Genomic DNA, 12,225 nt, shown 5'->3' on the forward strand with positions numbered 1-12,225 from the left:
CTTGTCAGACTTTCCTTTCCTCCATCTTCCCAAAATTGACTAGGCCTACTCTTTACTTTTATCTTTTATGGCAGCGGCGAGTAGCGTTTTTTTTTGTTTGTTTTGTTTGCCCTTGAGCTGTTTCCTTTGATGTAAAAAAAAATCTTCCTCTCTTCATCTTTTTATTTCCTTTGTTTTCCAATCTAATTCTTCGTTCCTTCCTTTCTCTTATTTTCCCTTCCTTTCTTTTCTTTGTTTTTCCCTCCCTCATTTTTTTGCCGAGTTTCCTTTCCTTTTTCTTCTTTTTTCCTTTCCAATTTCCCTTCTATTTTCCAACCTAATTCTTCGTTCCTTTCTTTCTCTTATTTTCCCTTCCTTTCTTTTCCTTGTTTTTCCTTCCTTCTTTCTTCACGACTTTCCTTTCCTTTCTTCTTCATTCTTTCCCTTCCATTTTCCAACCTAATTCTTCGTTCCTTTCTTTCTCTTATTTTCCCTTCCTTTCTTTTCCTTGTTTTTCCTTCCTTCCTTTCTTACCGACTTCCCTTTCCTTTTCTTCTTTTTTTTCCCTTCTATTTTCCAACCTAATTCTTCGTTCCTTCCTTTCTCTTATTTTCCCTTCCTTTCTTTTCCTTGTTTTTCCTTCCTTCTTTCTTCACGACTTTCCTTTCCTTTCTTCTTCATTCTTTCCCCTCCATTTTCCAACCTAATACTTCGTTCCTTCCTATCTCTTATTTCCCTTCCTTTCTTTTCTTTGTTTTCCCTTCCCTCCTTTCCTTTCCTTTTTCTTCATTTATCCCTTCTACTTCCTCTTCGATTTTCCGATCTAATTCTTCCTTCCCTTCATTTCCTTTCCCTTCTCTTTATTTCCCTTCTTCCCTTCCTTCCTTCCTTTCTTCTTTCCCTCCCACTTTCTATTCCATCTTCCAACCTACTTTTTCCTCCCTTCCTTTCTCTTATCCTCTCCAATTTTCTCTTCCTCCCTCCTTTCTTAATAGCTGAAGGAGGAGGGATGATAGCAAGTCTTGAGAAGCGGTGGAGAGGAAGTGGAAGAGGAGGAAGCTGGGATGGAGGAAGGTGGAAGTAGATGGAGAGAGAAAGAGTGACACGGTGGAGGATTGGAGAAGCGAATAGGTGGAGAGAATAAGGATGTGGAGGAGGAGAGGATAAAAAGGTAGAGAAGTGGAGGGAATAAGGAAGTGGAGGAATGGAGAAGTAAAGGAAGGGAGAGGTGGAGGAAACGTGGAGAAAAGAAAGGAAGGAAGAAGTGGATAATAGAGTTATGTGGAGGTGGAGGAGGAGAGAGAGGCGGGTGGAAGAAAATTTGAAGGGTGGAGGAGAGAGAGAGAGGTAAAGGAGGGAGGTGGAGGGAAGAATACAGAGTGGAGGAGCCTTCTCTCTCTCTCTCTCTCTCTCTCTCTACTACCATTTGTCATTCCCCTCTTTCTTCCTCCCCTCCCCCCCCTTTTCCTCCCTCCCACACTCCCTACTCCCCTTCCATCTTCCCCTCCCACATCCACCTTTTCCCCTCCACTCCCCTTCCTTACTCCACTCCCCCGCCGGTCATTCCTCTCTTCCACCCAAACTGATCCACTCCTTCCCACTCACTCCACTCCCTTCCCCTCCCCTATTCTTACTCTTAAGGGAAGGGTGGAGTGAAGGGAAGGGAAGGAAGGGGATGTGAAGGAATGTAGAGGTGAGGGTTGATAAAAAGGAAGGAAGGAAGGAAGGAAGGGAGAATAGGAGAAGGGAAGATAAAGGAAAGGAAAGAAGGGAAAGTTGAGAAAGGATAGGAAGGGAAAACAGAAGAGAAAGGAAAGGGGAAGAAAGGGAAAAACGAAGGAAAGGATAAGAAAATGAGAAAAAAAGGAGAGGGAAGGAAGGAAGAAAATTAATAAAAGAAAGAAAGGAGGAAGGAAAGAAAGAAAGGGGAAGGAAAAATACGAAAAAATGAAGAAAACATGAAAAAAAGAAAGAAGGAGAGAGAGAGAGAGAGAGAGAGAGAGAGAGAGAGAGAGAGAGAGAGAGAGAGAGAGAGAGAGAGAGAGAGAGAGAGAGAGAGAGAGAGAGAGAGAGAGAGAGAGAGAGAGACTTGAGTACAACAGGCACCGTTTGTGGTTATGGTCCATTTGTTATAAGGAAAATCTGAAAGAGGGGAGGAGGAGGAGGAAGAGAAGGAGGAGGAAAGAAGGAAAGAGAAAAAGGAGAAAGGAGGAGGAAGGCAGAGAAGGAAAGATGGAAAAAGGGGAAGAGGAAAGCAGGAAACGAAAGGAAAGTGAGAGGAAAAGGAGAAAAATAACAGGAAGAAAGTAATGAAGGAAGGAAGGAAAAAAAAAACTATAAAAGAAAACAAGGAGAAGGAAGGGAGGAAAGAAGTGGTGATAGAGGAAGAGAAAAAGGGAAAGAAAACGAGGAGGAGGAGGAGGAAGAAAGGGGAGGAGGAGGAAGAAAGTAAGTAATGAAGGAAAAAAGGAAAAAAAACTATAAAAGAAGACAAGAAGAAGGAAGGAAGGAATTGGTGATAAGGGAAGAGAAAAAAGGCGTAAAAGACGAGAAGGAGGAGGAGGAAGAGGAAGAAACGAGGAGGAAAAAAGAAAGTAATGAAGGAAAGAAAAGAAAAAAATATAAAAAACAAGAAGGAGAAAAAGAAAGGAAGAAAGGGGTGATAAAGAAAGAGAAAATAAGGCATAAAAGACTAGGAGGAGGAGGAGGATGAAGAAGGAAAGTAATGAAGGAAAGAAAGAAGGAAAAAAACTATAATAAAAGACAAGAAGAAGGAAGGAAGGAATTGGTGATAAAGGAAGAGAAAAAAGGTATATAAGCCGAGGAGGAGGAGGAGGAGGAGGAGGAGGAGAAGGGGGTGAAAATTTTAGTCTGGCAACACTTCTTTAACATTCTCCTTCCCATAAATTCTGAGAAAAATGTCATGAAGGGAAGGGTAGGGAAAGGGAAGGAAGGGAAAGGAGAAGAAAGGACAAAAACAGGAAAGGAAAAGAAAGGAAATTAATGAAAGTGAAAGTGAGGGAAAGGAAAACAAGGAAAAGGAAGGGAAAGAAGGAATAAAAAGATAGGAAAAAGAAGAAGGGAAAAAAAGGAAAGGAAAAAGTAAGGAAATTAATAAAAGTGAAAGTGAGGGAAAGGAAAACATGGAAAATGAATGGGAAGGGAAAGAAAACAGAAGGGAGGGAAAGGAAGGGAAAGGAATACAAAAAAAAAAGATATTAGAAGAGAAAGGAAGGGAAATGAGAGGTATGGGGAAGAGAAAAAGAAGGAAAAGAAGGAAAAGGGAAATGGAGGGGAAATAAGAGGAGAGGGAAGGAAAAGGAAAGGAAAAACGAGAGAGAGAGAGAGAGAGAGAGAGAGAGAGAGAGAGAGAGAGAGAGAGAGAGAGAGAGAGAGAGAAGAGCCAGAACGTAAAAAGAAATGTAGGGTTAGGTGGAGGAAGGAAGAAGAAGAGGAGGAGGAGGAGGAGGAGGAGGAGGAGGAGGAGGAGGAGGAGGAGGAGGAGGACATGTAAGGAGACATTCCCTAAGTCCCCAACTCTTGAGGGTAGACCACTATGTAAGGCTTGCCGGCTGATTACGAGGAGGAGGAGGAGGAGGAGGAGGAGGAGGAAGAAGAGGAAGAAGAGGAGGAGGGTAAAGAGACTCCCTCCTTCCTCCATGCTCATTTAAACGTCGTAACTTGTTTTCTGCCTTCCTTCCTTCCTTCCTTCTTTTTTTCCTTCTTTATTTTACTTCCTTCTTTGCTATCTCTCTCTACGTTCTTTTTCTCTCTCTCTGCTTCCCTCTTTCTTATTTTAACATTTTCACTTTCTTTCTTTCTTTCTTTCTTTCTTCTTTCTAGTTTCCTTCTCTCTTTATTTTCTTCTTTGCTATCTCTCTCTTCATTCTTTTTTTCTCCCTCTGTTTCCCTCATTCTTATCTTAAACTTCTTCACTTTCTTTCTTTCTTTCTTTCTTCTTTCTAGTTTCCTTCTTTCTTTCTCTTTATTTTCTTCTTTCTTTTTTTCTCTCTCTGTTTCCCTCATTCTTATTTAAACATCTTCATTTGCTTGCTTTCTTCCTTTCTTTTTTCTTTCTTCTTTTGATAGTTTCCTTCCTTCCTTCTCTTTATTTTCTTCTTTGCTATCTTTCTCTTCCTTCTTTTTTTTTCTCTCGGTTTCCCTCATCTTATTTAAAACATCTTCACCTGTTTTCTTATTTCCTTTCTTCCATCTCTCTCTCTCTCTCTCTCTCTCTCTTCCTTCTTTTTATACCTGCTTCCCACCTCCTCTTTCTTTTCTTCCTTCTTTTACTTCTATTCCTTTGTTCATTCTCAATATTTCCCCTTTCCTTCACTTCCCTTTCTTCTTTGCCATCTCCCTCTCTCCCTCCCTTCCTTCCTTTTTTCTCTCTGCTTCCCTCATTCTCATTTAAACATCTTCACTTCCTTCCTTTCTCCCTTCTTTATTATCCTCTCTTCCTTCTTTCTTTCTCTCCTTCCTTCCTTTCTTTTTTCCTCCTTCACTCTCTACGTCAATCACTCCTCTCCCCCACTTCAAACTTTCCTCCACTTCTTAAACTCTCCCTTGAAAACAAAACATCTCTCTCTCTCTCTCTCTCTCTCTCTCTCTCTCTCTCTCTCTCTCTCACGTCAGTCATGTTTACCGTGGACAAATTTCTAAAGGAGGAGGAGAATGGGAGTGAAAGAATAGGAAAGGAGAGGAAAGGAATGAAAGGGAAGGGAAAAGTAGAGGAAAAAATGAATAAAAATAAACTGAGGGAGAAAACTAGACGGGGTAAAAGTTTAATGAGGAACAAATAAAAAAAAAAGTGTGATTGAAAAGAGGAAAGAAGGAAAAGAGGACAAGAAAATGATGAAGAAGAAAAGACTCCGAATGGAAGGAAAAAGGAAAAGAGCAAGTTGGAAGAGGGAAAGAGGGGAAAAAAAGACATAAGAAGAGAAAGATGAGGAAGAAAGAAACAAGAAAAGAGGAAAAAAGAAAAGAAAACGAGGAAAAAGACGAGAAAACGAGGAAAAAAACACGGGCAAAATTAAAAGAAGGAAAAGTGGAAAGACAAAACATGATAAAACATGAAAATATAAGTAAAACGAAAGGAAGTAAAGTGAGGGGAAGATTTGGTAGCTGGGTGTTTAAAGTGAGGAGGAGGAAGAAGAGGAAGAGGAGGAGGAGGAGGAGGAGGAGGAGGGAAGGAAAGCCGTGGGAGGTGATCGGTGACCTTCACAAGCTATCCAGTCAGAGGAGGAGGAGGAGGAGGAAGAGGAGGGAGGAGAACGTGAGGAGGAGGAGGAGGAAGAGGAGGGAGGAGAACGTGAGGAGGAGGAGGAGGAGGGAGGAGAACGTGAGGAGGAGGAGGAGGAAGAGGAGGGAGGAGAACGTGAGGAGGAGGAGGAGGAAGAGGAGGGAGGAGAACGTGAGGAGGAGGAGGAGGAAGAGGAGGGAGGAGAACGTGAGGAGGAGGAGGAGGAAGACAAAGCGATTCAATTAAAACAAACACAACCAAATTCACACACACACACACACACACACACACACACACACACACACACACACACACACTAACATCACTCATCTTCCTACTTATTTTTTTTCTCTAAATACGTAGTTTCCAGTTTACGCAATATTGTACTCCTTCATTTTTATCTATGTGTTTCTATCTAACATTAACATTTTATTTCCATCTTTCTGTCTTCAGTTTCCCGTATTTACCTCCTATCATCATTATTTCACTGTTTATTCTTTCTTTTACTTCCTTTCACATCTGAAGTTTTCATCGCTTCAGCCTTTCATTATTTATTATTGTATTCGTCTTTTCTACCTTCATTTATTTATCTCATTTATCTCTTAACATCCCTCTTTCCCATTTATTTCTTCTACCTCACTTTCATGTTTTCTTGCTATTTAGTTTTCACCATCTTGTACTAAATTCCTCTTCCTTACCGCCTTCTATCTTCTGTTCATCTTATTTACTTCTTCTTATCATCCTTCTTTCCTAATTCTCTCATGTCTTCTAAGCATCAATCCTTCACCAGCTGTTACTGCAATCCTCTACTCAACCTTCTCCTATCTCATCCATCTTCACTATTTCTCCGTTCTCTAACTTCACATTGGCGTCAAATCTTTCACCATCTGTTAACTGCTTTCTTCATCTTCTCTACCTCCATCTTTAGTTTCTGTATCTTTTATCATTCCTTCTTTACTATTTCTCCATTATTCAACTTCTTTTCATGTCGTCTTGAACTTCTTGAACTCGTCTTTATTCCAATCTATCTTGTTTATTACTCTACTAAATCCCTTCACTATTTCTCCCTTCTCTACCTCCATCTTTATGTATCTTTTATCATTCCTTCTTTACTATTTCTCCATTATTCAACTTCCTTTTCATGTCTTCTTGAACTTCTTGAACTCGTCTTTACTCCAATCTATCTTGTTTATTACTCTACTAAATCCCTTCACTATTTCTCCCTTCTCTACCTCCATCTTTAAATCGTGCATCTTTTATCATCCCTCTTTCCCATTTCTCCATTATTCAACTTCCTTTTCATGTCGTCTTGAACTTCTTGAACTCGTCTTTACTCCAATCTATCTTCTGTTTTATTACTCTACAAAATCCCTTCACTATTCCTCCCTTCTACTTCACCTATAGTCCTCAACTCATAAATCCTTCCCCATCCGTCACTTAGGACCTCTACGCCCATGACTGCAGGGCAAACTTTCCCGAGCCATGAATCATTGAAGTCATTATCCGCTTAACAGATTCTAACGTGTTCATTATAGACGGCCGGCCCTGCACGGGTTAGCCACGATGAGGTCTTAATAACAGGAGGATAGATAAGGAGGCTACGAGGGGGATGTGAGGACTAGAAAAGGATATAGGGAGATTAGAAAAGGGTGTAAGGAGAGCACATAGGAGGAGGAGGAGGCATACAAGTAGAACGAGGACGAGAAGACGAAAGAAGGAATAAGAGGAAGATCAAAAGGAAAAGGAAGAAAAAGAGGAGGAGGAGAAAGAGGCAAAGAGAGGATAATTATAAGACTGAAAGAAAGGGAAAGAAAAGGAGAGGAAAGACAGGGAAGGGATAGGAAAGGAAAAACGGAGTGACAATATTGAAGAAAAAAACGAGAAGATTAGAAAAGGATAAAAAAGAGACTTGAAAAGGATGTAAGGAGAGCAAAGGCGAGTATTAGGAGACCAATAGAGGATAGTTATAAGACTGAGAGAAGGGGAAAAAAAAGGAGAGGAAAGAAAGGGAAGGGAAAGGAAAAAAAAAGTCCCAATAAACTGAAGAATGAAAACTTGACATGGTAAAAAAAAAAATAAGGCAAGAGAAGTGGAATCGAAAGGAAGGGAAAGGAAAGGAGCAGAAAGGAAAGGAAAGAAGGGGAAGGAAAATGGAAAGAAAATAAACTAACAGAGAAAACTAGACATGGTTAACAAATAAAGAGGAAAGAAGGAGACTAAAGGAAGGGAAAGGAGAGGAGCAGAAAGGAAAGCAAAGAAGGGGAAGGGAAAAGAAAATGGGGATGAAAACAAAATGAAGGAGAGAACTAAACTTGATAAACAAATAAAGAGAAAAGGAGACTAAAGGAAGAGAAGAGAAAGGAAGGGAAAGAGAAGGGAAAAAACGAAATAAAAAGAGAAGACTAAAGGAAGGGAAGAGAAACGAAGGGAAAGAGAAGGGAAATAAACGAAATTGAAGATAAAAAAAAATCGATATGAAGAAAAATAGAAAAGAAGAAAAATAAGAAGTGAAAGTTTAAATGGGATTCAACCCTTCCTTAGGCCTACCCATACCCCCCCCCCTCCCGACCACCCCCCCCCCCCCCCCTCCTTAAGTGATGTATGTCCAGGTTGATATTTTACGGCGAACAGGTGGTAGAGAGAGAGAGAGAGAGAGAGAGAGAGAGAGAGAGAGAGAGAGAGAGAGAGAGAGAGAGAGAGTGGCGTGGCCCGCATACCTAGGACTCATGGGCGTGGTGGGCGGGGTGGCACGGGCGTGGGAAGAGCCGCGCACGTACACACACACACACACACACACACACACACACACACACACACACACACACACACCTCCGCGCCGCCCACACCCAATCTGATGGCGACCCCTGTCTAGTGTGTGTGTGTGTGTGTGTGTGTGTGTGTGTGTGTGTGTTCCTTCTCCTTCAGCTGAATAAAACTACGTCATCTCTCTCTCACCACACTACAAAGTTTTCATGTGTGCACAGCTAAAATAAACACACACACACACACACACACACACACACACACACACACACACACACACACACACACACACACACACACACACACACACACACGAATTGACGATTAAAATTAACAGTATATATTTTTCTTGTTTCTTGTGTATCCGCAAGAGAGAGAGAGAGAGAGAGAGAGAGAGAGAGAGAGAGAGAGAGAAATCAACAAATCTCAGCCTCTACTATATCTTCTTGTGACACAATCTCTCTCTCTCTCTCTCTCTCTCAACCCTTCACTCACTCAGTATTCACACCCGGTAATTTCTCACTTTCACATACACTGAGAGACTATGTCCTTGCAACGACCTTTCTCTGGTTACGTAATTCTTCCTTAGTTTGTCTCTCAGATCGTTGTGAATGGAATAAGAAAGTAAGGGAGGATGGAAGAAGGAAAAACAAAGAGGAAAAGAAATGAAAGAAATGACTGGATAAGTAAGTCTCTCTCTCTCTCTCTCTCACACATCACCTTTACTCAATATGGTTTATTTTTACCCTTAAACTCCACGCAATCATTTTTTTGGGTATATTATGTAAATTTCACTCATCATTTTTCTTAACAATTTCACATATATATTTTTTTCATCATCGGCCATCTTTCTTTTTATCTTTTTTTTTTCTTCTTAAAAGGTTTGGTCTGATCCGTAACCTCATTATCTTTTTTCCCCTCATTTACAATCCTCTAATTAGCGAATGACCATCCATCTCTGTTTTTTTCTGTGATTTTCGTTGCATTCACAAAAAAAGGCAGAACGGGTGGAATTTCGCATTGTTTTGTTTTGTTTTTTGCCCCTGAACGTAAAAAGAAAATATCAGTACAGCAACAACGAACGCATTTTTTTATATAGGCCTACCTTTTCCCTGATGTCACTTTTTCATTATTATTTTTTTTTTTTTTGCCCTTGAACCGTCTCCATTAAAGTCAAAAAAATCAGTACAGCAACAACGCATTTTTTTTTATATAGGCCTACCTTTTCCCTGATGCCTCTTTCATTATTATTCATTTTCATTTTTTTTTTGCCCTTGAACCGTCTCCTTAAAGCCAAAAAAATCAGTACAGCAACAACGTATTTTTTTATATAGGCCTACCTTTTCATGATGCCTCTTTCATTATTATTCATTTTCATTATTTTTTTTTTCAGAACAGCAACAAGCCTCCTTCTTCATTACCCTTTATCTACTTCCTACCATATTTTTTCTCTTCTTCCCTTCCACGTCCTATACTCACCTATAACCATCAATTACTGCCTCCTTCTTCATTAACATTTATCTACTTCCTACCTTCTCTTCATCTAATACGTTCTATCATTTTTCCCTCAATACGTCCTATGGTTTCCTGTAGAATCTTTCCCTCCATCCCTCTTCCTTACCACGCCATCTTCTATGTGTCGTATCTACCTCATATCACACCTCTTCCCATCTTCTACTTCCCCCTCTATATCTTACAGTGTTCTTCGTATTAATCCCTCACCATCTATCACTCCATCCCTCTTCTTTACCTTCTTTATCACCCCATCTTCTATTTCTCGTATTTACCGCATATCACACCTTTTCCCATCTTCTACTTCCCCCTCTACATCTTACAGTGTTCTTCGTATTAATCCCACACCATCTATCACTCCTTCCCTCTTCTCCTCCTACGCCTCCCTTTCAGCCCTTCTTCTCCCCCTCTTCTTCATCTCGTAATCTCCCTTCCCCGCCTAGTAATTCTTTTCGTTCTCCATCAGATATGTTTTAGAAGATATATATTTTGGTTGGTTATTTTGTATATGTATTTTCAGAATGTTTTTACTTTCAGGAGCTCTATCGTGTGTGGAGAAAAATATTTGAGTGTTCATTTGGTAAAACTCTAGTATGAGTTCTGGTAATGCGCTCTCTCTCTCTCTCTCTCTCTCTCTCTCTCTCTCTCTCTCTCTCTCTCTCTCTCTCTCTTTGTGTGTAGAAAAATATTGAGTGTTCATTTGATAAAACTCTGGTATGGTATCTCGTAACATATTTCTCTCTCTCTCTCTCTCTCTCTCTCTCTCTCTCTCTCTCTCTCTCTCTCTCTCTGTCCCACGCATTGCAATATTTTAATGCGTTCCGTTCATTGACCCTCCAACCACACACACACACACACACACACACACACACACACACACACACACACACACACACGCACACACACACACACACACACACACACACACCTTCGTCCACGTGTCTTAAATTACAGGAAAACACGATACACCTACTCTTGCGTCACACACACACACACACACACACACACACACACACACACATACGATATCTCATTTTTTTCAGGTGTTGCTGTTTTTCTCTTTTTTACGTTGACATTATCACAAACAAACACCTTCGTGCCTAACCAAGCAGTGAAAATTACCGAATAACGCAAAGAAAATCCGTCTGACTCAATGACAGGAAAATGAGTGAGTGAGTGAGTGAGAGAATGCGTAGGAGTGAGTGAGAATGCGTAAAAGAGAGAGTGAGTAGGAGTGAGTAAGTGAGTGAGAGAATGCGTAGGAGTGAGTGAGAATGCGTAAAAGAGAGAGTGAGTAGGAGTGAGTAAGGAGTGAGAGAGAATGCGTAGGAGTGAGTGAGAATGCGTAAAAGAGAGAGTGAGTAGGAGTGAGTGAGTGAGAGAGAATGCGTAGGAGTGACTGAGAATGCGTAAAAGAGAGAGTGAGTAGGAGTGAGTGAGAGAGAATGCGTAGGAGTGACTGAGAATGCGTAAAAGAGAGAGTGAGTGAGAGAGCAAAGGTGAGACAAGCAAGAGACAATGATTTAAAAGAGGCAATCGAAGCAGGTGGTGAGTGTTGATGGATGGGACAGGTGTGGGGCAAGCAAGCAGGTGAGGCAGGCAGGTGAGGTAGACACGGCCGCACAGGTGATGGGGTAAACATAAGGAGAGGCAGGCAACGTAGGAGGGAGGACACGGGCAAGGGCGAGAAGGACAAGGCAAAGGTGTAGGAGGAGGAGGAAGGGGGGGAGGAGGACAAGGACTAGAAGACGAAGAAGTAATGACGAGTAGGAGGAAGAAGAGAGGGTTAAGGAGGACGAGAGGGTAGAAAAGAAGGAGGAGGAGAAGACGAAGAAATAAGGAGGAAGAAGAGAAGGAGGAAGAGGAGATGGACCAGAAGACGAACAAGTAATAACGAGTAGGAGGAAAAAGAGAGGATAGAGAAGAAGAAGAAGGAGAAGGAGGAGGAGGAGGAGAAGACGAAGAAATAATGAGGACGAGGAGGAGGAAGAGAAGGATAAGGAGGAAACATGGAAGAAAAAAAAAAGAGGAGGAGGAGGAGAGGTAAAAAAGGATGAAGGGGAAAACAAAGGAGGACAAGATGAAGAAAAAAGGAGGATGAGAACAATATGGAGGAGGACAAGGAAGAAAGGGGGAAAGAGGAAAAGAAGGAGGATTATAAGAAGAACAAGAAAACAAAAACAAAAATAATGATAAGAAATTGCAAAGAAAATGAGGAAAATAACGAGAATAAAAAAGTATGATGAAGAGAATAAGATAAAGATGGTGATGATGACAACCTCTTTTCAACATCAACCAAAAAAAAAATACTACCAATATTCGACCTTCAAAACCACCACCCCCCCACCCCACCCAACCCAAAAAAAAAATACAATTACAAACCAAAAAAAAAAGTTATTCGAAAAAATCACCATCATCTTTCCCTTCTACAAACCTTACAAGAACCCTCATGACCCCACTTCAATACCCAAAAGAACCGCCCCCCCACCCCCCCCCTTAAGGAAACACCAAAGTCACAAACAACCTCAAAAACCACAAGAACCTCAATTTTACCGCAAAAAAAGGAAAAAAAAAACACCATCTTTCCCTTATACATACCTTAAAAGAATCCTCACGACCCCACTTCGATACCCCAACACAACCCCAAAAGAACTATCCCCCCTTAAGGAAACACCAAATTCACAACCCCAATAACCAAAACAACAAGAACCTCAGCTCTTTCTCTCTAC

At 40.9% G+C, this 12,225-nt stretch overlaps 1 long non-coding RNA gene across 1 annotated transcript; it reads right to left on the reverse strand.

The window, feature by feature from the left end:
• Window positions 1-239: 239 nt before the first annotated feature.
• LOC127007210 (uncharacterized) lies at window positions 240-1,293 on the reverse strand. Its single transcript, XR_007760115.1, has 2 exons — window positions 683-1,293; window positions 240-438 (listed from the first exon to the last, which is right to left on the reverse strand). It is a non-coding gene; the product is annotated as an uncharacterized LOC127007210 (long non-coding RNA).
• Window positions 1,294-12,225: the final 10,932 nt, after the last annotated feature.

Source organism: Eriocheir sinensis, chromosome 34 (genome assembly GCF_024679095.1).
Source record: "Eriocheir sinensis breed Jianghai 21 chromosome 34, ASM2467909v1, whole genome shotgun sequence".
In the NCBI taxonomy this organism is placed as follows: Eukaryota; Metazoa; Arthropoda; class Malacostraca; order Decapoda; family Varunidae; genus Eriocheir; species Eriocheir sinensis.